Raw genomic sequence first — 26,866 nt, forward strand, 5'->3', positions numbered from 1 at the left:
TGCAGCTATATTTAGGGGCCAAGCACCGAAGGTGCGAAGGCACCTATTGTGTTTGTTGGCGTTATTATTATTCTTCTTCTTCCACCCCAAGTCTATGGTAGCCCATAGAACCGATTGCGGGAAAGTTGTATAATTTGGCACACTGATAGAGGACTGTCTGAACATTAACCGTAGCAAATTTGAAGTCTCTAACTCAAACTCTCTAGCGCCACCAATTGTCTAAACTTTCAAAAACTTGATGCTAATAACTCTTGAACCGTAAGCCACAAAATGAAAATTCTTTTTTCCTGTGATTCCGTGGCTCATGCCGAGTCGAATGGACACCGAAATTCAAAAATCGCAAGGCTTAGTTTTTTCGCTATCGTCAATTGTTCGTAAAACCTACTTTTTCGAACTCGTCCTAGGCCGTTGCACCGATTGTCACGAAAATTTAATCAGATAATCTTCAGACCATGCTGGCAAAAAGTTATGGAATTCAAGTTGATTTCTCAAACCGTTTCCGAATAGCTCATGAACGAATTCTTCGAAAAGCACGCAAACGTGAACGTGAGGCTATATCTCCGCAACGGTTTGGCCTATTGAGACCAATCTTGGTGGGTCTTATAACAACCATTCCCTGGGACTACCTGCAGTGTTTCGGCGCTGTGCCCCCTAGTGGTCAGGAGATATGAAAAATGCATGTTTTTGCTCATAACTTCTGAACGGTTTTGCCAAAAATCACAAAAGTGGTGTCTTTAGATTCAGTGCATCATTCCGAGTCGAATGATACCGAATTTTCCCAATTCGGCCATTTTGGGCGTCGGCCATTTTGGATTTAGTTGTAAATTGCTGTATCTTAAGAATGAAGTTCCGTATCGTTTCGCAAATAATTACAAAAATGTCCGGCTCCATGCCCTGAATGTACACAAAAAAATTGGGGGCAGCGCCACCTTGTGGTCAATAGTTATAACGATTTTTTCGAAAAATGCTAATAACTTTTGCATACATTAGCCTATTGTAACAAAGCTGATGTTGATAGATTCCTTGGGTCATGCCGAGAACACCGATACCCCATTTGTCAATTTTGGCAAAATTTCCTGTCCGCCATTTTGATTCATGTTGAAAACCTACTTTTTCGAACTCCTCCTAGACCGTTGCTCAGATTTTCACCAAATTTGATTTGGACCATCTTCAGACCATGCTGGCAAAAAGTTATGGAATTTGTGTCGATACACGTAACCGTTTTCAATTAGCGTACCAACGAATTTGCTGGAAAGATGCCAAACTGCATCTGAGGCTGTATCTCTGCAAAGGTTGGAGATATTTACACAAAACTTAATATGTGATATTGTCACATCACATTGACCACGCCACATCATTTTGGTCACAGCGCCACCTATTGGTCAAGAGTAATAAACCAATCAATAACCGCTAATTATTACATTTCCAATAATGCTAATAACTTTTGATTGCATTAGCCTATTATCATGAAACATGTCTCAAAATGTTCCTTGGGACATGCCGACAACATACATACCAATTATGTCATATTAAGCAAAACTTCCTGTCCGCCATTTTGATTCATGTTGAAAACCTTTTTTTTTAAACTCATCCTCAACCGTTTGTCTGATTTTCACCAAAATTGAATCAGATCATCTTCAGACCGTGCTGACAAAAAGTTATGGATTTCGTGTCAATAGACGAAACCGTTTTTGTACAGCGCTGCTTCAGATGTCAGGCATCTTCACAAAATGAGTCTGAGGCTATATCTCTGCAAAGCTTTGTTGTAATTAAGCCAAACTTGTGTGTGCCATTGTCTAACATGGAGAATAGGCTCACAGACACTCACACACAGAAATGAAATGGTTCAACTATTATATGAATAATCAATAAGCATGATTACACACACACACACACACACACACACACACACATACACACACACACACACACAGAGAGAAGTACATGCCCACACATTTTGTTGTATGTAGATATTTGAAATGAATTATAGGTGACACACAACTCACAGAAAGACTTCTTTTCTTACATTTCTATGTCAGGTTTCATTGCATTCATATTCTGACATAATAGTAAACATTTGATATACATGTATGAATAAATTGTTGAACTTTCACTCAATGTGATCTTAAATGCTTGAACAGTAATATTAAATAATAGTAATATATATTTTTCTAGATGAATCAATCATCGAGACAATGAACTGTAATGTTTTAGTCTTTAGTGAGCCCATTAGTGGTCTTCCAGTGACATCTAGTGGTCGTAAATGCAATTTATCATACAACACTGTCTCTTTAACCTTTATAACTGTTATATGTTGTCTTAATTTCATTCCAAAGAAGCATACTCAATTTATGTATAATTTCACAGTCTAGATAATAGTACTGCACTGATTTTAAATAACCTAGATATGGCTGACAGTAAAAGAATAGAACAGAATTACAGACACACACAAACATGAAATGTTTAAACTACTATATTAATACTCAATAAGCATGCTTAAACCCACACACAGATGCACACATTTTGTTATATATATAGATAATTAAAATAAATGATGGGTGATAAAACCTATTGCAAGTCTTCTGTTTTTATGGGCTTCTATGCCATTTTTCAGGTTTCATTGCAATCATAATCTGGCATAATTATAAACATTAGATATATCTGTATGAATAAATTGGTAAACTTTGACTCAATGTGATCTGAAAGGCTTGAACAGTAATATTAAATAATAGTAATATACATTTTTTCTAGATGAATCCCTCAACAAGCCCATAAACTGTAATGTTTTAGTCTTTAGTGAGCTCATTAGTGGTCTTCCGGTGACATCTAGTGGTTATAATTGCAATTTTTTATTCAACACTGGGTTTTGAAGCTTTATAAATATTACAGTGTTCTTTTTTACCTAATCTCTGTTAAATTTTGCATGATTGTTTAGAAAAAAATACAGATCTGATGCATGTGTGATTATATTACCCCTTTTTTTTTTGCAGTTTAATGCCATTCACAACAGAAATCTTTTGTTTTTTTAGGCCATTTTAACTGTTATAGCACCAGCTATTTTCTGATCTTAATGAAACTTTGCATGCTTGGTGGGTCATCTTTCACATGTTATAACCAAGTTTCATAAAGTTTTGAGTTTTTGTTTCAGTTTTATAGGCTTTAGGTTACATGTAGCCACGGCCCTTTCCTAAATGACCTCTTATAGCTAACCAAAGGACAAAATGCAACATATTTTTGAAAATTATTGATCTAGAGAGTCCAGAGAATATTATTGCAATGGTTTGATCAAGACTGAACAAAAAACCAGGTGACCCAAAGCATTCAAATTCGTGGACCAATTTTACGAAAAAGGCTATAACTCGGGAACAAAATTTGATATCTTCACCAAACTCAGAACTCATATGCATGAACAAAAACTTTAGTCAAATTATTATTATTTTTCCATATCTGCCACTTGGTGGCGCTACAGGATGAAAAAAATCAAATGGCTATAACTAAGCAACCGTTGATCCAATCAACTTGAAAATTGATATGGCCCAATGTGGCACAAGTGCTCTATGAGGAATTTCACTTATCTTAAAAAACATGGCCGCCATTGGCCAAACAACTTTAAGCACCTATTTGACAAGGTTAATGGAAGTCGATCGGAACGAAACTCGGTGGGCATGTTCGACTCATTGCCCTAAAGGTCTGTAAGTATTTTGAAAGAAATTGCCCACAACATTGTCACCTCCCACAGAACACAACAAAGCGATTTGATTACAGCGCCACCTATTTTCCAAAAATGATAATGCATCATTTTACTAGAGTTTTACTGGCTGTTTCAATTACACTCTTCCAATAATTGCTTTTCTTACTCGTTGCATTTGGTCTGATGCTCCATGCCATGCTTAGCTCCTCGCTGTGGAACTTTTATTAACGATTTTCAGCCATTTCAATTACAATCATGCAAGTATTAATTTCATTATTCATTGTTGCATTTGGTCTGATGCTACATATGCTTAGCTCCTGATGTTGCCACTGGAATGCTTGGCCCCGTGATTGCTGCTTGCAGCTATATTTATTATTATTCTGCTTCTTCTTCTTCTTCTTCCGCCGCAAGTCTATGGCAGCCCATAGAACCGATTGCGGGAAAGTTGTATAATTTGGCACACTGATAGAGGACAGTCCCAGCATTAACTATAGCAAATTTGAAGTCTCTAATTCCAACTCTCTAGCGCCACCACTTGTCCAAACTTTCAATGTTTCTATGCTAATAACTTTTGAACCGTAAGCCAGAAAATGGAAATTCTTTTTTCTTCTGAATCCTTGGCTCATGCCAAGTCGAATGAACCCCAAAATTCAAAAATCGCAAGGTTTAGTTTTTTCGCTATTTTCAATTATTCGACAAACCTACTTTTTCGAACTCGTCCTAGACGGTTAGTCTGATTGCCACGAAAATTGTCTCAGATCATCTTCAGACCATGCTGGCAAAAAGTTATGGAATTCAAGTTGATTCGTCCAACTGTTGTCGAATGACACGTAAACAAATTTGACGAAAAGCACGCAAACATGCACGTGAGGCTATATCCCGGCAACGGTTTGTCATATTGAGACCAAACTTGGCGTGTGTTATAACAAGCATGAACTGAGACTACCTGCAGTGTTTCGACACAGCGCCACCTAGTGGTCAGGAGATATGAAAAATGCATATTTTGGCTTATAACTACTGAATGGTTTGGCCAAAAATCACACAACTGGTCTCTTTAGATTCAGTGAGTCATGTCGAGTCAAATGATATCCAATTTTCCTGTGTCGGCCATTTTAGGCGTCGGCCATTTTGAATTATGATTTAAAATGCTGTATTTTTTGAAAGCAGCATCGTATCGTTTCGCAAATAATTACAAAAATATTCGGCTCCATGCCCTGAAGGTACTCAAAAAGTTTGGTGGCAGCGCCACCTTGTGGCCAATAGTTATAATGAAATATCACATAAATGCTAATAACTTTTGAATAAATTAGTCTATTAAAATTAAAATGGTCTCGCTATATTCTGTGGGTCATGCCGAGAGTATTGATACCAATAATGTGAAAATTGGCCTTACTTCCTGTCCGCCATTTTGCTTAATGTTGAAAACCTACTTTTTCGAACTCCTCCTAGACCGTTAGCCCAATTTTCACTAAAATTGACGTGCATCATCTTCAGACCATGCTGGCAAAAAGTTATGGATTTTGTGTCGATATACGTAACGGTTCTCATTTAGCGCACCAACGAATTTGCTGGAAGGGTGCCAAAATGCATTTGAGGCTGTATCTCTGCAACACTTTGACATATTTGCACCAAACTTTGTATGTGTCATCGCCACCTCACACTGACCATGCCACATAAATTTGGTAACAGCGCCACCTATTGGTCAAGAGTAATAAACCATTCATTAACCATGAGTAATTACACTTTTTAAAATGCTAATAACTTTTTAATGCATTAGCCTATTTGAAGAAAACTGGGCTCAAAATATTCCCTGGCTTATGCCGGTAACATAGATACCAAATATACCACGGTAAGCTGAACTTCCGGTCCGCCATTTTGATTTATGTTGAAAACATACTTTTTCGAACTCCTGATCAACCGTATGTCCGATTTTCACCAAATTCGAATCAAATGATCTTCAGGCTATACTGATTCAAAGTTATGGATTTTGAGTCGATAGACAAAACCGTTTTCGCATACCACATCGACGAATTTGAGGCACAATGAGAAAATGACACTTGAGGCTGTATCCCTGGAATGCTTTGGCATATTGACACCAAACTTTGTGTGTGTCATTGAAAAGACACACAGAGTACACCAAATTGATTTTATAACAGTGTCACCTATTGGTCAAGCTTGATAAACCAAGTAATCATGCTACTAGAGGTGGTATTGGTGTTTTTTTTTTTTTGCCATTTCAAATACAATAATTCCAAAATTGCTGTTATTGCTCATTAATGTATTTGGTGTGATGCTTTATGCGATACTTAGCTACTACATTTGCCGTTGGAGTGCTTGGCCCCGTAATTGCTGCTTGCAGCTATATTTAGGGGCCAAGCACCGAAGGTGCGAGGCACCTATTGTTTTTGTTCCGGTTCTTATTATTATTATTATTATTATTATTATTATTCTTCCGACTGGGAGTCTATGGCAGCCCATAGAACCGAATGCGGGAAAGTTGTTTTGGTTTGACATTCTGATAGAGGACAGTGCCAACATTAAGTACACCAATTTTGGTGTGTCTAAGACATTCCCTCTAGCGCCACCAACTGTCCGAAATTTCACTTTAATTTTGTTAATAACTTTTTAACCGTGAGGCCAATCAACAAAATTCTTTTTTCCTCTGATTTCTGAGCTCAAGCCAATTCGATTGCACCCTATACAGTCATTTTCCGTCATAGAAATATGGCCGCCATTTAGAATTTTTTTAAAAACATACTTTTTCGAACTCGTCCTAGACGGTTTGTCCGATTCACACGAAAATTGAACCAGGTCATCTTCAGGCAGTGCTGACCAAAAGTTATGCAAATCAAATTGATTCGTCAAACCGTTTTTGATAAACGCTCTAACAAATTTTACGTAACGCTTACAAAAACAGTCGTAAGGCTGTATCTCGGCAACGACTTATCCTATTCAGACCAAACCTGGTACATGTCATAACAAGCATGACTTGAGGCTACTTGCTGCGTTTCGGCGCAGCGCCACCTACTGGTCCGGAGATATGGAAAATTGCTATTTTTGCTTATAACTTCTAAACAGTTTGTCCAAAAATCATAACATTGGTCTTGTTAGATTCAGGGCAACATGCCGAGTCGACTGATATCCAATTTTACCATCTCGGCCATTTTGACTGTCGGCCATTTTGAATTTTGTGCTAAAATGCTGTATTTTCAGAACGCATAAACGGATTGTTACAAAAAATGGTATGGGTCATCAGTACAATGTCCTGAAGGAGCGTGAGAAGTTTCGAAACAGCGCCACCTAGTGGTGATCATCCTTATTTAAATGCTTATAACCTTGGGTGTGGTCGACTTATTTTCTCGAGACTCACCAAATTGGACTCCTGAAACCTTACCGAGTCCAACGATACCAAACATTCTAGGTTTCGCCTTACGGTTTGTGTAGCGTTGTGATTTAGCGCTTAAAAAACATCTGGCTATATCTTTGAAACCGCTTGTCTGATCGAGACGAAACCACCGTCAGAAGTTCGGAAACATAGGTCGATAGCTATACGCCAATGCCCAAATGCCAAAATATTGATAGTAAGGGGTAGTAATATTCAATCAAAGTCAAGAGTCAGTCAATTTTTACGTGCTTTTTCATATAAATGCCCATAACTCTGAAGTGAATTGAGATATTTTCACCAAAATTGACACACATATGTATGGGCTCACTCTGAGCAAATATAAAAAAAATGGTTGGACTGAGCCTCTTGGTGGCGCTATAATAGAACAAAACATGAAATTCTCATTGACTTCAATACAGTTTTGTGAAATAAAATGCTATACTAAACAAATGCATTGGTGTAATATTACAAAACTCAGAATGTGTCAACAACACCATCCCCTGAAGGTACTCAAAATATTTTGAAACAGCGCCACCTAGTGGTCAAAGGTTATAACTCAATTTACATAAAGGCTAATAACTTTTGAATTAATCTGGCTATTGACATCATGCTGGTCTTTTTAGATTCCTTGGGTCAAGTCGAGAACATAAAATACAAAGTTTACCTTATTTGGCTGAACTCCCTGTCCGCCATTTTGATTAATGTTGAAAACCTACATTTTCGAACTCCTCCTAGACCGTTAGTCCGATTTTCACCAAATTTGACGTGGATCATTTTCGGACCATTCTGGCAAAAAGTTATGGATTTTGTGTCCATATAAGAAACGGTTCTCATTTAGGGCATCAAAAAATCTGCTGGAAGGGTGCCAAAATGCGTTTGAGGCTGTATCTCTGCAATGCTTTGACATATTTGCACCAAACTTTGTATGTGTCATCGTCACCTCACACTGACCATTACAAACTAATTTGGTAACAGTGCCACCTATTGGTTACACGTGAAAAGCCAATAAATCCTATTACTGGTTGTTGTGTTTATAGTTTTCAAGCCATTTTGCCTAAAATAATCTTAAAACTGTCTTAATTACTCATTCCTGCCGTTCGTCTGAAGCTTGCTTCTGTAGTGCTTGGCCCCGTTATTGCTGCTTGCAGCTATATTTATTATTATTATTCTTCTTCTTCCACCCCAAGTCTATGGTAGCCCATAGAACCGATTGCGGGAAAGTTGTATAATTTGGCACACTAATAGAGGACTGTCTGAACATTAACCGTAGCAAATTTGAAGTCTCTAACTCAAACTCTCTAGCGCCACCAATTGTCTAAACTTTCAAAAACTTGATGCTAATAACTCTTGAACCGTAAGCCACAAAATGAAAATTCTTTTTTCCTGTGATTCCTTGGCTCATGCCGAGTCGAATGGACACCGAAATTCAAAAATCGCAAGGCTTAGTTTTTTCGCTATCGTCAATTGTTCGTAAAACCTACTTTTTCGAACTCGTCCTAGGTCGTTGCACCGATTGTCACGAAAATTGAATCAGATAATCTTCAGACCATGCTGGCAAAAAGTTATGGAATTCAAGTTCATTTCTCAAACCGTTTCCGAATAGCTCATGAATGAATTCTTCGAAAAGCACGCAAACGTGAACGTGAGGCTATATCTCCGCAACGGTTTGGCCTATTGAGACCAATCTTGGTGGGTCTTATAACAACCATTCCCTGGGACTACCTGCAGTGTTTCGGCGCTGTGCCCCCTAGTGGTCAGGAGATATGAAAAATGCATGTTTTTGCTCATAACTTCTGAATGGTTTTGCCAAAAATCACAAAAGTGGTGTCTTTAGATTCAGTGCATCATTCCGAGTCGAATGATACCGAATTTTCCCAATTCGGCCATTTTGGGCGTCGGCCATTTTGGATTTAGTTGTAAATTGCTGTATCTTAAGAATGAAGTTCCGTATCGTTTCGCAAATAATTACAAAAATGTCCGGCTCCATGCCCTGAATGTACACAAAAAAATTGGGGGCAGCGCCACCTTGTGGTCAATAGTTATAACGATTTTTTCGAAAAATGCTAATAACTTTTGCATACATTAGCCTATTGTAACAAAGCTGATGTTGATAGATTCCTTGGGTCATGCCGAGAACACCGATACCCCATTTGTCAATTTTGGCAAAATTTCCTGTCCGCCATTTTGATTCATGTTGAAAACCTACTTTTTCGAACTCCTCCTAGACCGTTGCTCAGATTTTCACCAAATTTGATTTGGATCATCTTCAGACCATGCTGGCAAAAAGTTATGGAATTTGTGTCGATACACGTAACCGTTTTCAATTAGCGTACCAACGAATTTGCTGGAAAGATGCCAAACTGCATCTGAGGCTGTATCTCTGCAAAGGTTGGAGATATTTACACAAAACTTAATATATGACATTGTCACATCACATTGACCACGCCACATCATTTTGGTCACAGCGCCACCTATTGGTCAAGAGTATTAAACCAATCAATAACCGCTAATTATTACATTTCCAATAATGCTAATAACTTTTGATTGCATTAGCCTATTATCATGAAACATGTCTCAAAATGTTCCTTGGGACATGCCGACAACATGCATACCAATTATGTCATATTAAGCAAAACTTCCTGTCCGCCATTTTGATTCATGTTGAAAACCTTTTTTTTTAAACTCATCCTCAACCGTTTGTCCGATTTTCACCAAAATTGAATCAGATCATCTTCAGACCGTGCTGACAAAAAGTTATGGATTTCGTGTCAATAGACGAAACCGTTTTTGTACAGCGCTGCTTCAGATGTCAGGCATCTTCACAAAATGAGTCTGAGGCTATATCTCTGCAAAGCTTTGTTGTAATTAAGCCAAACTTGTGTGTGCCATTGTCTAACATGGAGAATAGGCTCACAGACACTCACACACAGAAATGAAATGGTTCAACTATTATATGAATAATCAATAAGCATGATTACACACACACACACACACACACAGAAGTACATGCCCACACATTTTGTTGTATGTAGATATTTGAAATAAATTATAGGTGACACACAACTCACAGAAAGACTTCTTTTCTTACATTTCTATGTCATGTTTCATTGCATTCATATTCTGACATAATAGTAAACATTTGATATACATGTATGAATAAATTGTTGAACTTTCACTCAATGTGATCTTAAATGCTTGAACAGTAATATTAAATAATAGTAATATATATTTTTCTAGATGAATCAATCATCGAGACAATGAACTGTAATGTTTTAGTCTTTAGTGAGCCCATTAGTGGTCTTCCAGTGACATCTAGTGGTCGTAAATGCAATTTATCATACAACACTGTCTCTTTAACCTTTATAACTGTTATATGTTGTCTTAATTTCATTCCAAAGAAGCATACGCAATTTATGTATAATTTCTCAGTCTAGATAATAGTACTGCACTGATTTTAAATAACCTAGATATGGCTGACAGTAAAAGAATAGAACAGAATTACAGACACACACAAACATGAAATGTTTAAACTACTATATTAATACTCAATAAGCATGCTTAAACCCACACACAGATGCACACATTTTGTTATATATATAGATAATTAAAATAAATGATGGGTGATAAAACCTATTGCAAGTCTTCTGTTTTTATGGGCTTCTATGTCATTTTTCAGGTTTCATTGCAATCATAATCTGGCATAATTATAAACATTAGATATATCTGTATGAATAAATTGGTAAACTTTGACTCAATGTGATCTGAAATGCTTGAACAGTAATATTAAATAATAGTAAAATACATTTTTTCTAGATGAATCCCTCAACAAGCCCATAAACTGTAATGTTTTAGTCTTTAGTGAGCTCATTAGTGGTCTTCCGGTGACATCTAGTGGTTATAATTGCAATTTTTTATTCAACACTGGGTTTTGAAGCTTTATAAATATTACAGTGTTCTTTTTTACCTAATCTCTGTTAAATTTTGCATGATTGTTTAGAAAAAATACAGATCTAATGCATGTGTGATTATATTACCCCTTTTTTTTTGCAGTTTAATGCCATTCACAACAGAAATCTTTTGTTTTTTAGGCCATTTTAACTGTTATAGCACCAGCTATTTTCTGATCTTAATGAAACTTTGCATGCTTGGTGGGTCATCTTTCACATGTTATAACCAAGTTTCATAAAGTTTTGAGTTTTTGTTTCAGTTTTACAGGCTTTAGGTTACATGTGGCCACGGCCCTTTCCTAAATGACCTCTTATAGCTAACCAAAGGACAAAATGCAACATATTTTTGAAAATTATTGATCTAGAGAGTCCAGAGAATATTATTGCAGTGGTTTGATCAAGACTGAACAAAAAACCAGGTGACCCGAAACATTCAAATTCGTGGACCAATTTTACGAAAAAGGCTATAACTCGGGAACAAAATGAGATATCTTCACCAAACTCAGAACTCATATGCATGAACAAAAACTTTAGTCAAATTATTATTATTTTTCCATATCTGCCACTTGGTGGCGCTACAGGATGAAAAAAAATCAAATGGCTATAACTAAACAACCGTTGATCCAATCAACTTGAAAATTGATATGGCCCAATGTGGCACAAGTGCTCTATGAGGAATTTCACTTATCTTAAAAAACATGGCCGCCATTGGCCAAACAACTTTAAGCACCTATTTGACAAGGTTAATGGAAGTCGATCGGAACGAAACTCGGTGGGCATGTTCGACTCATTGCCCTAAAGGTCTGTAAGTATTTTGAAAGAAATTGCCCACAACATTGTCACCTCCCACAGAACACAACAAAGCGATTTGATTACAGCGCCACCTATTTTCCAAAAATGATAATGCATCATTTTACTGGAGTTTTACTGGCTGTTTCAATTACACTCTTCCAATAATTGCTTTTCTTACTCGTTGCATTTGGTCTGATGCTCCATGCCATGCTTAGCTCCTCGCTGTGGAACTTTTATTAACGATTTTCAGCCATTTCAATTACAATCATGCAATTATTAATTTCATTATTCATTGTTGCATTTGGTCTGATGCTACATATGCTTAGCTCCTGATGTTGCCGCTGGAATGCTTGGCCCCGTGATTGCTGCTTGCAGCTATATTTAGGGGCCAAGCACCGAAGGTGCGAAGGCACCTATTGTGTTTGTTGGCGTTATTATTATTCTTCTTCTTCCGCCGCAAGTCTATGGCAGCCCATAGAACCGTTTGCGGGAAAGTTGTATAATTTGGCACACTGATAGAGGACAGTCCCAACATTAACTATAGCAAATTTGAAGTCTCTATCTCCTACTCTCTAGCGCCACCACTTGTCCAAACTTTTAATGTTTGTATGCTAATAACTTTTGAACCGTAAGCCAGAAAATGGAAATTCTTTTTTCCTCTGAATCCTTGGCTCATGCCAAGTCGAATGAACCGCAAAATTCAAAAATCGCAAGGTTTAGTTTTTTCGCTATTTTCAATTATTCGAAAAACCTACTTTTTCGAACTCGTCCTAGACGGTTAGTCCGATTGCCACGAAAATTGGCTCAGATCATCTTCAGACCATGCTGGCAAAAAGTTATGGAATTCAAGTTGATTCGTCCAACTGTTGTCGAATGACATGTAAACAAATTTGACGAAAAGCACGCAAACATGCACGTGAGGCTATATCCCGGCAACGGTTTGTCATATTGAGACCAAACTTGGCGTGTGTTATAACAAGCATGAACTGAGACTACCTGCAGTGTTTCGACACAGCGCCACCTAGTGGTCAGGAGATATGAAAAATGCATATTTTGGCTTATAACTACTGAATGGTTTGGCCAAAAATCACACAACTGGTCTCTTTAGATTCAGTGAGTCATGTCGAGTCAAATGATATCCAATTTTCCTGTGTCGGCCATTTTAGGCGTCGGCCATTTTGAATTATGATTTAAAATGCTGTATTTTTTGAACGCAGCATCGTATCGTTTCGCAAATAATTACAAAAATATTCGGCTCCATGCCCTGAAGGTACTCAAAAAGTTTGGTGGCAGCGCCACCTTGTGGCCAATAGTTATAATGAAATATCACATAAATGCTAATAACTTTTGAATAAATTAGTCTATTAAAATTAAAATGGTCTCGCTATATTCTGTGGGTCATGCCGAGAGCATTGATACCAATTATGTGAAAATTGGCCATACTTCCTGTCCGCCATTTTGCTTAATGTTGAAAACCTACTTTTTCGAACTCCTCCTAGACCGTTAGTCCAATTTTCACCAAATTTGACGTGAATCATCTTCAGACCATGCTGGCAAAAAGTTATGGATTTCGTGTCGATATACGAAACAGTTCTCATTTAGCGCATCAACGAATTTGCTGGAAGGGTGCCAAAATGCATTTGAGGCTGTATCTCTGCAACGCTTTGACATATTTGCACCAAATTTTGTATGTGTCATCGCCACCTCACACTGACCATGCCACAGAAATTTGGTGACAGCGCCACCTATTGGTCAAGAGTAATAAACCATTCATTAACCATGAATAATTACACTTGTAAAAATGCTAATAACTTTTTATTGCATTAGCCTATTCGAATGGAACTGGGCTCAAAATATTCCCTGGTTTATGCCGATAACATAGATACCAAATATACCATAGTAAGCTGAACTTCCGGTCCGCCATTTTGATTTATGTTGAAAACCTACTTTGTCGAACTCCTCATCAACCGTAGGTCCGATTTTCACCAAATTCGAATCAAATGATCTTCAGACTATGCTGACTCAAAGTTATGGCTTTTGAGTCGATAGACAAAACCGTTTTAGCATACCACATCGACGAATTTGAGGCACAATGAGAAAATGACACTTGAGGCTGTATCCCTGGAATGCTTTGGCATATTGACACCAAACTTTGTGTGTGTCATTGAAAAGTCACACAGAGTACACCAAATTGATTTTATAACAGTGCCACCTATTGGTCAAGCTTGATAAGCAAAGTAATCATGCTACTAGAGGTGGTATTGGTGTTTTTTTTTTTTTTTTGCCATTTCAAATACAATAATTCCAAAATTGCTGTTATTGCTCATTAATGTATTTGGTGTGATGCTTTATGCAATGCTTAGCTACTACATTTGTCGTTGGAGTGCTTGGCCCCGTAATTGCTGCTTGCAGCTATATTTCTTCTTCTTCTTCTTCTTCCGCCGCAAGTCTATGGCAGCCCATAGAACCGTTTGTGGGAAAGTTGTATAATTTGGCACACTGATAGAGGACAGTCCCAACATTAACTATAGCAAATTTGAAGCCTCTAACTCCTACTCTCTAGCGCCACCACTTGTCCAAACTTTCAATGTTTGTATGCTAATAACTTTTGAACCGTAAGCCATAAAATGGAAATTCTTTTTTCCTCTGAATCCTTGGCTCAAGCCAAGTCGAATGAACCCTAAAATTCAAAAATCGCAAGGTTTAGTTTTTTCGCTATTTTCAAGTTTTCGAAAAACTTACTTTTTCAAACTCGTCCTAGACGGTTTGTCCGATTTTCACGAAAATTGGCTCAGATCATCATCAGACCATGCTGGCAAAAAGTTATGGAATTCAAGTTGATTCGTCCAACCGTTCTCGAATGACACGTGAAAAAATATGACGAAAAGCACGCAAAAATACACGTGAGGCTATATCTCCGCAACGGTTTGGCGTATTGAGACCAAACTTGGTGTGTGTTATAATAAGCATGACCTGAGACTACCTGCAGTGTTTCGACACAGCGCCACCTAGTGGTCAGGAGATATGAAAAATGCATATTTTGGCTTATAACTTCTGAATGGTTTGGCCAAAAATTACAAAACTGGTCTCTGTAGATTCAGTGCGTCATGTCGAGTCGATTGATATCCAATTTTCCCGTGTCGGCCATTTTAGTCGTCGGCCATTTTGAATTATGTTTCAAAATGCTGTATTTTTTGAACGCATCATCGTATCGTTTCGCAAATAATTACAAAAATATTCGGCTCCATGCCCTGAAGATACTCAAAAAGTTTGGTGGCAGCGCCACCTTGTGGCCAATAGTTATAATGAAATATCACATAAATGCTAATAACTTTTGAATAAATTAGACTATTAAAATTAAAATGGCCTCCCTATATTCTGTGGGTAAAGCCGAGAGCATTGATACCAATTATGCGAATATTGGCCATACTTCCTGTCCGCCATTTTGATTAATGTTGAAAACCTACTTTTTCTAACTCCTCCTAGACCGTTAGTCCGATTTTCACCAAATTTGACGTGTATCATCTTCAGACCATGCTGGCAAAAAGTTATGGATTTCGTGTCGATATATGAAACGGTTCTCATTAAGCGCATCAACGAATTTGTTGGAAGGGTGCCAAAATGCATTTGAGGCTGTATCTCTGCAACGCTTTGACATATTTACACCAAACTTTGTACGTGTCATCGCTACCTCACACTGACCATGCCACATAAATTTGGTAACAGCGCCACCTATTGGTCAAGAGTAATAAACCATTCATTACCCATGAATAATTACACTTATAAAAATGCTAATAACTTTTTAATGCATTAGCCTATTGCAACGAAACTGGTCTCAAAATATTCCCTGGTTTATGCCGAAAACATAGATACCAAATATGCCAGATTAAGCTGAACTTCCGGTCCGCCATTTTGATTTATGTTGAAAACCTACTTTTTGAACTCCTCATCAGCCGTTAGTCCAATTTTCACCAAAATTTAATCAGATGATCTTCAGACTGTGCTGACAAAAAGTTATGAATTTTGTGTCGATAGACAAAACCGTTTTTGCATACCACAGCGACGAACTTGAGGCACAATGACAAAATGACACTTGAGGCTGTATCTCTGCAATGCTTTGGCATATTGACACCAAACTTTGTTTGTGTCATTGAAAAGTCACACAGAGTACACCAAATTGACTTGATAACAGCACCACCTATTGGTCAATTTTGATAAGCCAGTAAATCATGCTACTAGAGGTTGTATTTATGATTTTTTTAGCCATTTCAATTACAATAATCCTAAAATTGCTGTTATTGCTCATTAATGCATTTGGTGTGATGCTCCATGCCATGCTTAGCTCCTACATTTGCCGTTGGAGTGCTTGGCCCCGTAATTGCTGCTTGCAGCTATATTTAGGGGCCAAGCACCGAAGGTGCGTAGGCACCTATTGTTTTCGTTGGCGTTATTATTAGGGGCCAAGCACCGAAGGTGCGAAGGCACCTATTGTGTTTGTTGGCGTTATTATTAGGGGCCAAGCACCGAAGGTGCGTAGGCACCTATTGTTTTCGTTGGCGTTATTATTATTCTTCTTCTTCTTCTTCTTCCGCCGCAAGTCTATGGCAGCCCATAGAACCGTTTGCGGGAAAGTTGTATAATTTGGCACACTGATAGAGGACAGTCCCAACATTAACTATAGCAAATTTGAAGCCTCTAACTCCTACTCTCTAGCGCCACCACTTGTCCAAACTTTCAATGTTTGTATGCTAATAACTTTTGAACCGTAAGCCAGAAAATGGAAATTCTTTTTTCCTCTGAATCCTTGGCTCAGGCCAAGTCGAATGAACCCTAAAATTCAAAAATCGCAAGGTTTAGTTTTTTCGCTATTTTCAATTATTCGAAAAACCTACTTTTTCGAACTCGTCCTAGACGGTTAGTCCGATTGCCACGAAAATTGGCTCAGATCATCTTCAGACCATGCTGGCAAAAAGTTATGGAATTCAAGTTGATTCGTCCAACTGTTGTCGAATGACACGTAAACAAATTTGACGAAAAGCACGCAAACATGCACGTGAGGCTATATCCCGGCAACGGTTTGTCATATTGAGACCAAACTTGGCGTGTGTTATAACAAGCATGAACTGAGACTACCTGCTGTGTTTCGACACAGCGCCACCTAGTGGTCAGGAGATATGAAAAATGCATATTTTGGCTTATAACTACTGAATGGTTTGGCCAAAAATCACACAACTGGTCTCTTTAGATTCAGTGAGTCATGTCGAGTCGAATGATATCCAATTTTCCTGTGTCGGCCATTTTAGGCGTCGGCCATTTTGAATTATGTTTCAAAATGCTGTATTTTTTGAACGCAGCATTGTATCGTTTCGCAAATAATTACAAAAATATTCGGCTCCATGCCCTGAAGGTACTCAAAAAGTTTGGTGGCAGCGCCACCTTGTGGCCAATAGTTATAATGAAATATCACATAAACGCTAATAACTTTTGAATAAATTAGTCTATTAAAATTAAAATGGTCTCGCTATATTCTGTGGGTCATGCAGAGAGTATTGATACCAATAATGTGAAAATTGGCCTTACTTCCTGTCCGCCATTTTGCTTAATGTTGAAAACCTACTTTTTCGAACTCCTCCTAGACCGTTAGCCCAATTTTCACCAAATTTGACGTGAATCATCTTCAGACCATGCTGGCAAAAAGTTATGGATTTTGTGTCGATATACGTAACGGTTCTCATTTAGCGCATCAACGAATTTGCTGGAAGGGTGCCAAAATGCATTTGAGGCTGTATCTCTGCAACACTTTGACATATTTGCACCAAACTTTGTATGTGTCATCGCCACCTCACACTGACCATGCCACATAAATTTGGTAACAGCGCCACCTATTGGTCAAGAGTAATAAACCATTCATTAACCATGAGTAATTACACTTTTTAAAATGCTAATAACTTTTTAGTCCATTAGCCTATTGCAAAGAAACTGGGCTCAAAATATTCCCTGGCTTATGCCGATAACATAGATACCAAATATGCCAGTGTTTACTGAAGTTCCGGTCCACCATTTTGATTTATGTGGAAAACCTACTTTTTCGAACTCCTCATGAACCGTATGTCCAATTTTCACCAAATTCGAATCAGATGATCTTCAGACTATGTTGACACAAAGTTATGGATTTTGTGTCGATAGACAAAACCGTTTTCGCATACCAAAGCGACGAAGTTGAAACACAATGACAAAATGACACTTGAGGCTGCATCTCTGGAATGCTGTGGCATATTAACACCAAACTTTGTGTGTGTCATTGAAAAGTCAAACAGAGTACACCAAATTGATTTCATAACAGTGCCACCTATTGGTCAAACTTTATAAGCCAAGTAATCATGCTACTAGAGGTGGTATTATGATTTTTTTTTGCCATTTCAATTACAATAATTCCAAAATTACTGTTATTGCTCATTAATGTATTTGGTGTGATGCTTTATGCGATGCTTAGCTACTACATTTGCCGTTGGAGTGCTTGGCCCCGTAATTGCTGCTTGCAGCTATATTTATTATTCTTCCTCTTCTTCCACCCCAAGTCTATGGTAGCCCATAGAACCGATTGCGGGAAAGTTGTATAATTTGGCACACTAATAGAGGACTGTCTGAACATTAACCGTAGCAAATTTGAAGTCTCTAACTCAAACTCTCTAGCGCCACCAATTGTCTAAACTTTCAAAAACTTGATGCTAATAACTCTTGAACCGTAAGCCACAAAATGAAAATTCTTTTTTCCTGTGATTCCTTGGCTCATGCCGAGTCGAATGGACACCGAAATTCAAAAATCGCAAGGTTTAGTTTTTTCGCTATCGTCAATTGTTCGTAAAACCTACTTTTTCGAACTCGTCCTAGGCCGTTGCACCGATTGTCACGAAAATTGAATCAGATAATCTTGAGACCATGCTGGCAAAAAGTTATGGAATTCAAGTTGATTTCTCAAACCGTTTCCGAATAGCTCATGAACGAATTCTTCGAAAAGCACGCAAACGTGAACGTGAGGCTATATCTCCGCAACGGTTTGGCCTATTGAGACCAATCTTGGTGGGTCTTATAACAACCATTCCCTGGGACTACCTGCAGTGTTTCGGCGCTGTGCCCCCTAGTGGTCAGGAGATATGAAAAATGCATGTTTTTGCTCATAACTTCTGAACGGTTTTGCCAAAAATCACAAAAGTGGTGTCTTTAGATTCAGTGCATCATTCCGAGTCGAATGATACCGAATTTTCCCAATTCGGCCATTTTGGGCGTCGGCCATTTTGGATTTAGTTGTAAATTGCTGTATCTTAAGAATGAAGTTCCGTATCGTTTCGCAAATAATTACAAAAATGTCCGGCTCCATGCCCTGAATGTACACAAAAAAATTGGGGGCAGCGCCACCTTGTGGTCAATAGTTATAACGATTTTTTTGAAAAATGCTAATAACTTTTGCATACATTAGCCTATTGTAACAAAGCTGATGTTGATAGATTCCTTGGGTCATGCCGAGAACACCGATACCCCATTTGTCAATTTTGGCAAAATTTCCTGTCCGCCATTTTGATTCATGTTGAAAACCTACTTTTTCGAACTCCTCCTAGACCGTTGCTCAGATTTTCACCAAATTTGATTTGGATCATCTTCAGACCATGCTGGCAAAAAGTTATGGAATTTGTGTCGATACACGTAACCGTTTTCAATTAGCGTACCAACGAATTTGCTGGAAAGATGCCAAACTGCATCTGAGGCTGTATCTCTGCAAAGGTTGGAGATATTTACACAAAACTTAATATGTGACATTGTCACATCACATTGACCACGCCACATCATTTTGGTCACAGCGCCACCTATTGGTCAAGAGTAATAAACCAATCAATAACCGCTAATTATTACATTTCCAATAATGCTAATAACTTTTGATTGCATTAGCCTATTATCATGAAACATGTCTCAAAATGTTCCTTGGGACATGCCGACAACATACATACCAATTATGTCATATTAAGCAAAACTTCCTGTCCGCCATTTTGATTCATGTTGAAAACCTTTTTTTTTAAACTCATCCTCAACCGTTTGTCTGATTTTCACCAAAATTGAATCAGATCATCTTCAGACCGTGCTGACAAAAAGTTATGGATTTCGTGTCAATAGACGAAAACCGTTTTTGTACAGCGCTGCTTCAGATGTCAGGCATCTTCACAAAATGAGTCTGAGGCTATATCTCTGCAAAGCCCATTAGTGGTCTTCCAGTGACATCTAGTGGTCGTAAATGCTCTTTAACCTTTATAACTGTTATATGTTGTCTTAATTTCATTCCAAAGAAGCATACGCAATTTATGTATAATTTCACAGTCTAGATAATAGTACTGCACTGATTTTAAATAACCTAGATATGGCTGACAGTAAAAGAATAGAACAGAATTACAGACACACACACCAACATGAAATGTTTAAACTACTATATTAATACTCAATAAGCATGCTTAAACCCACACACAGATGCACACATTTTGTTATATATATAGATAATTAAAATAAATGATGGGTGATAAAACCTATTGCAAGTCTTCTGTTTTTATGGGCTTCTATGTCATTTTTCAGGTTTCATTGCAATCATAATCTGGCATAATTATAAACATTAGATATATCTGTATGAATAAATTGGTAAACTTTGACTCAATGTGATCTGAAATGCTTGAACAGTAATATTAAATAATAGTAATATACATTTTTTCTAGATGAATCCCTCAACAAGCCCATAAACTGTAATGTTTTAGTCTTTAGTGAGCTCATTAGTGGTCTTCAGGTGACATCTAGTGGATATAATTGCAATTTTTTATTCAACACTGGGTTTTGAAGCTTTATAAATATTACAGTGTTCTTTTTTACCTAATCTCTGTTAAATTTTGCATGATTGTTTAGAAAAAATACAGATCTAATGCATGTGTGATTATATTACCCTTTTTTTTTGCAGTTTAATGCCATTCACAACAGAAATCTTTTGTTTTTTAGACCTGTTTAAATGTTATCTAACCAAAGGACAAAATACAACATATTTTTTCAAAGTTATTGATCTAGAGAGTCCTGAGAATATTACTGCAGTGGTTTGATCAAGACTGAACAAAAAACCAGGTGACCCAAAACATTCAAATTCGTGGACCAATTTTATGAAAAAGGCTATAACTCGGGAACAAAATGAGATATCTTCACCAAACTCAGAACTCATATGCATGAACAAAAACTTTAGTCAAATTATTATTTTTTCCATATCTGCTACTTGGTGGCGCTACAGGATAAAAAAAAAAAACTAAAATGGCTATAACTAAGCAACCGCTGATCCAATCAACTTGAAAATTGGTATGGCCCAATGTGGCATAAGTGTCTATGAGGAATTTCACTTATCTTAAAAAACATGGCCGCCATTGGCCAAACAACTTTAAGCACCTATTTGACAAGGTTAATGGAAGTCGATCGGAACGAAACTCGGTGGGCATGTTCGACTCATTGCCCTAAAGGTCTGTAAGTATTTTGAAAGAAATTGCCCACAACATTGTCACCTCCCACAGAACACAACAAAGCAATTTGATTACAGCGCCAACTATTTTCCAAAAATGATAATGCATCATTTTACTGGAGTTTTACTGGCTGTTTCAATTACACTCTTCCAATAATTGCTTTTCTTACTCGTTGCATTTGGTCTGATGCTCCATGCCATGCTTAGCTCCTCGCTGTGGAACTTTTATTAACGATTTTCAGCCATTTCAATTACAATCATGCAATTATTAATTTCATTATTCATTGTTGCATTTGGTCTGATGCTACATATGCTTAGCTCCTGATGTTGCCGCTGGAATGCTTGGCCCCGTGATTGCTGCTTGCAGCTATATTTCTTCTTCTTCTTCTTCTTCCGCCGCAATTCTATGGCAGCCCATAGAACCGATTGCGGGAAAGTTGTATAATTTGGCACACTGATAGAGGACAGTCCCAACATTAACTATAGCAAATTTGAAGTCTCTATCTCCTACTCTCTAGCGCCACCACTTGTCCAAACTTTCAATGTTTGTATGCTAATAACTTTTTAACCGTAAGCCAGAAAATGGAAATTCTTTTTTCCTCTGAATCCTTGGCTCATGCCGAGTCGAATGGACACCAAAATTCAAAAATCGCAAGGTTTAGTTTTTTCGCTATTTTCAATTATTCGAAAAACCTACTTTTTCGAACTCGTCCTAGACGGTTAGTCCGATTGCCACGAAAATTGGCTCAGATCATCTTCAGACCATGCTGGCAAAAAGTTATGGAATTCAAGTTGATTCGTCCAACTGTTGTCGAATGACACGTAAACAAATTTGACGAAAAGCACGCAAACATGCACGTGAGGCTATATCCCGGCAACGGTTTGTCATATTGAGACCAAACTTGGCGTGTGTTATAACAAGCATGAACTGAGACTACCTGCAGTGTTTCGACACAGCGCCACCTAGTGGTCAGGAGATATGAAAAATGCATATTTTGGCTTATAACTACTGAATGGTTTGGCCAAAAATCACACAACTGGTCTCTTTAGATTCAGTGAGTCATGTCGAGTCAAATGATATCCAATTTTCCTGTGTCGGCCATTTTAGGCGTCGGCCATTTTGAATTATGATTTAAAATGCTGTATTTTTTGAACACAGCATCGTATCGTTTCGCAAATAATTACAAAAATATTCGGCTCCATGCCCTGAAGGTACTCAAAAAGTTTGGTGGCAGCGCCACCTTGTGGCCAATAGTTATAATGAAATATCACATAAATGCTAATAACTTTTGAATAAATTAGTCTATTAAAATTAAAATGGTCTCGCTATATTCTGTGGGTCATGCCGAGAGTATTGATACCAATAATGTGAAAATTGGCCTTACTTCCTGTCCGCCATTTTGCTTAATGTTGAAAACCTACTTTTTCGAACTCCTCCTAGACCGTTAGCCCAATTTTCACCAAATTTGACGTGCATCATCTTCAGACCATGCTGGCAAAAAGTTATGGATTTTGTGTCGATATACGTAACGGTTCTCATTTAGCGCATCAACGAATTTGCTGGAAGGGTGCCAAAATGCATTTGAGGCTGTATCTCTGCAACACTTTGACATATTTGCACCAAACTTTGTATGTGTCATCGCCACCTCACACTGACCATGCCACATAAATTTGGTAACAGCGCCACCTATTGGTCAAGAGTAATAAACCATTCATTAACCATGAGTAATTACACTTTTTAAAATGCTAATAACTTTTTAATGCATTAGCCTATTTGAAGGAAACTGGGCTCAAAATATTCCCTGGCTTATGCCGATAACATAAATACCAAATATACCACGGTAAGCTGAACTTCCGGTCCGCCATTTTGATTTATGTTGAAAACATACTTTTTCGAACTCCTGATCAACCGTATGTCCGATTTTCACCAAATTCGAATCAAATGATCTTCAGGCTATACTGATTCAAAGTTATGGATTTTGAGTCGATAGACAAAACCGTTTTCGCATACCACATCGACGAATTTGAGGCACAATGAGAAAATGACACTTGAGGCTGTATCCCTGGAATGCTTTGGCATATTGACACCAAACTTTGTGTGTGTCATTGAAAAGACACACAGAGTACACCAAATTGATTTTATAACAGTGTCACCTATTGGTCAAGCTTGATAAACCAAGTAATCATGCTACTAGAGGTGGTATTGGGTTTTTTTTTTTTTTTGCCATTTCAAATACAATAATTCCAAAATTGCTGTTATTGCTCATTAATGTATTTGGTGTGATGCTTTATGCGATGCTTAGCTACTACATTTGCCGTTGGAGTGCTTGGCCCCGTAATTGCTGCTTGCAGCTATATTTATTATTATTCTTCTTCTTCCACCCCAAGTCTATGGTAGCCCATAGAACCGATTGCGGGAAAGTTGTATAATTTGGCACACTAATAGAGGACTGTCTGAACATTAACCGTAGCAAATTTGAAGTCTCTAACTCAAACTCTCTAGCGCCACCAATTGTCTAAACTTTCAAAAACTTGATGCTAATAACTCTTGAACCGTAAGCCACAAAATGAAAATTCTTTTTTCCTGTGATTCCTTGGCTCATGCCGAGTCGAATGGACACCGAAATTCAAAAATCGCAAGGCTTAGTTTTTTCGCTATCGTCAATTGTTCGTAAAACCTACTTTTTCGAACTCGTCCTAGGCCGTTGCACCGATTGTCACGAAAATTGAATCAGATAATCTTCAGACCATGCTGGCAAAAAGTTATGGAATTCAAGTTGATTTCCCAAACCATTTCCGAATAGCTCATGAACGAATTCTTCGAAAAGCACGCAAACGTGAACGTGAGGCTATATCTCCGCAACGGTTTGGCCTATTGAGACCAATCTTGGTGGGTCTTATAACAACCATTCCCTGGGACTACCTGCAGTGTTTCGGCGCTGTGCCCCCTAGTGGTCAGGAGATATGAAAAATGCATGTTTTTGCTCATAACTTCTGAACGGTTTTGCCAAAAATCACAAAAGTGGTGTCTTTAGATTCAGTGCATCATTCCGAGTCGAATGATACCGAATTACCGAATGAAGTTCCGTATCGTTTCGCAAATAATTACAAAAATGTCCGGCTCCATGCCCTGAATGTACACAAAAATTGGGGGCAGCGCCACCTTGTGGTCAATAGTTATAACGATTTTTCGAAAAATGCTAATAACTTTTGCATACATTAGCCTATTGTAACAAAACTGATGTTGATAGATTCCTTGGGTCATGCCGAGAACACCGATACCCCATTTGTCAATTTTGGCAAAATTTCCTGTCCGCCATTTTGATTCATGTTGAAAACCTACTTTTTCGAACTCCTCCTAGACCGTTGCTCAGATTTTCACCAAATTTGATTTGGATCATCTTCAGACCATGCTGGCAAAAAGTTATGGAATTTGTGTCGATACACGTAACCGTTTTCAATTAGCGTACCAACGAATTTGCTGGAAAGATGCCAAACTGCATCTGAGGCTGTATCTCTGCAAAGGTTGGAGATATTTACACAAAACTTAATATGTGACATTGTCACATCACATTGACCACGCCACATCATTTTGGTCACAGCGCCACCTATTGGTCAAGAGTATTAAACCAATCAATAACCGCTAATTATTACATTTCCAATAATGCTAATAACTTTTGATTGCATTAGCCTATTATCATGAAACATGTCTCAAAATGTTCCTTGGGACATGCCGACAACATACATACCAATTATGTCATATTAAGCAAAACTTCCTGTCCGCCATTTTGATTCATGTTGAAAACCTTTTTTTTTAAACTCATCCTCAACCGTTTGTCTGATTTTCACCAAAATTGAATCAGATCATATTCAGACCGTGCTGACAAAAAGTTATGGATTTCGTGTCAATAGACGAAACCGTTTTTGTACAGCGCTGCTTCAGATGTCAGGCATCTTCACAAAATGAGTCTGAGGCTCTATCTCTGCATATACACACACACACACACACAGAGAGAGAAGTACATGCCCACACATTTTGTTGTATGTAGATATTTGAAATAAATTATAGGTGACACACAACTCACAGAAAGACTTCTTTTCTTACATTTCTATGTCAGGTTTCATTGCATTCTTATTCTGACATAATAGTAAACATTTGATATACATGTATGAATAAATTGTTGAACTTTCACTCAATGTGATCTTAAATGCTTGAACAGTAATATTAAATAATAGTAATATATATTTTTCTAGATGAATCAATCATCGAGACAATGTACTGTAATGTTTTAGTCTTTAGTGAGCCCATTAGTGGTCTTCCAGTGACATCTAGTGGTCGTAAATGCAATTTATCATACAACACTGTCTCTTTAACCTTTATAACTGTTATATGTTGTCTTAATTTCATTCCAAAGAAGCATACGCAATTTATGTATAATTTCACAGTCTAGATAATAGTACTGCACTGATTTTAAATAACCTAGATATGGCTGACAGTAAAAGAATAGAACAGAATTACAGACACACACAAACATGAAATGTTTAAACTACTATATTAATACTCAATAAGCATGCTTAAACCCACACACAGATGCACACATTTTGTTATATATATAGATAATTAAAATAAATGATGGGTGATAAAACCTATTGCAAGTCTTCTGTTTTTATGGGCTTCTATGTCATTTTTCAGGTTTCATTGCAATCATAATCTGGCATAATTATAAACATTAGATATATCTGTATGAATAAATTGGTAAACTTTGACTCAATGTGATCTGAAATGCTTGAACAGTAATATTAAATAATAGTAATATACATTTTTTCTAGATGAATCCCTCAACAAGCCCATAAACTGTAATGTTTTAGTCTTTAGTGAGCTCATTAGTGGTCTTCCGGTGACATCTAGTGGTTATAATTGCAATTTTTTATTCAACACTGGGTTTTGAAGCTTTATAAATATTACAGTGTTCTTTTTTACCTAATCTCTGTTAAATTTTGCATGATTGTTTAGAAAAAATACAGATCTAATGCATGTGTGATTATATTACCCCTTTTTTTTTTGCAGTTTAATGCCATTCATAACAGAAATCTTTTGTTTTTTAGGCCTGTTTAAATGTTATCTAACCAAAGGACAAAATACAACATATTTTTTCAAAGTTATTGATCTAGAGAGTCCTGAGAATACTACTGCAGTGGTTTGATCAAGACTGAACAATAAACCAGGTGACCCAAAACATTCAAATTCGTGGACCAATTTTATGAAAAAGGCTATAACTCGGGAACAAAATGAGATATCTTCACCAAACTCAGAACTCATATGCATGAACAAAAACTTTAGTCAAATTATTATTTTTTTTCCATATCTGCCACTTGGTGGCGCTACAGGATGAAAAAAAATCAAATGGCTATAACTAAGCAACCGTTGATCCAATCAACTTGAAAATTGATATGGCCCAATGTGGCACAAGTGCTCTATGAGGAATTTCACTTATCTTAAAAAACATGGCCGCCATTGGCCA

The 26,866-nt window shown here is 37.5% G+C and overlaps 1 protein-coding gene and 1 long non-coding RNA gene across 4 annotated transcripts in view; one reads left to right on the forward strand and one right to left on the reverse strand.

Annotated features, from left to right (window-relative positions):
• tcf25 (transcription factor 25 (basic helix-loop-helix)) overlaps positions 1 to 26,866 on the reverse strand; it is a 291,833-nt gene that overhangs the window by 240,759 nt on the left and 24,208 nt on the right. The gene's annotated exons all lie outside the window — the stretch shown is intronic.
• Positions 1 to 26,866, forward strand: part of LOC128025823 (uncharacterized) — a 61,748-nt gene that overhangs the window by 27,545 nt on the left and 7,337 nt on the right. For both annotated transcript variants that reach the window (XR_008186238.1, XR_008186237.1), the window contains exon 2: positions 16,667 to 25,462. This is a non-coding gene — a long non-coding RNA (uncharacterized LOC128025823). The remainder of the gene's footprint in view (positions 1 to 16,666; positions 25,463 to 26,866) is intronic.

Source organism: Carassius gibelio, chromosome A13, assembly GCF_023724105.1.
Source record: "Carassius gibelio isolate Cgi1373 ecotype wild population from Czech Republic chromosome A13, carGib1.2-hapl.c, whole genome shotgun sequence".
In the NCBI taxonomy this organism is placed as follows: Eukaryota; Metazoa; Chordata; class Actinopteri; order Cypriniformes; family Cyprinidae; genus Carassius; species Carassius gibelio.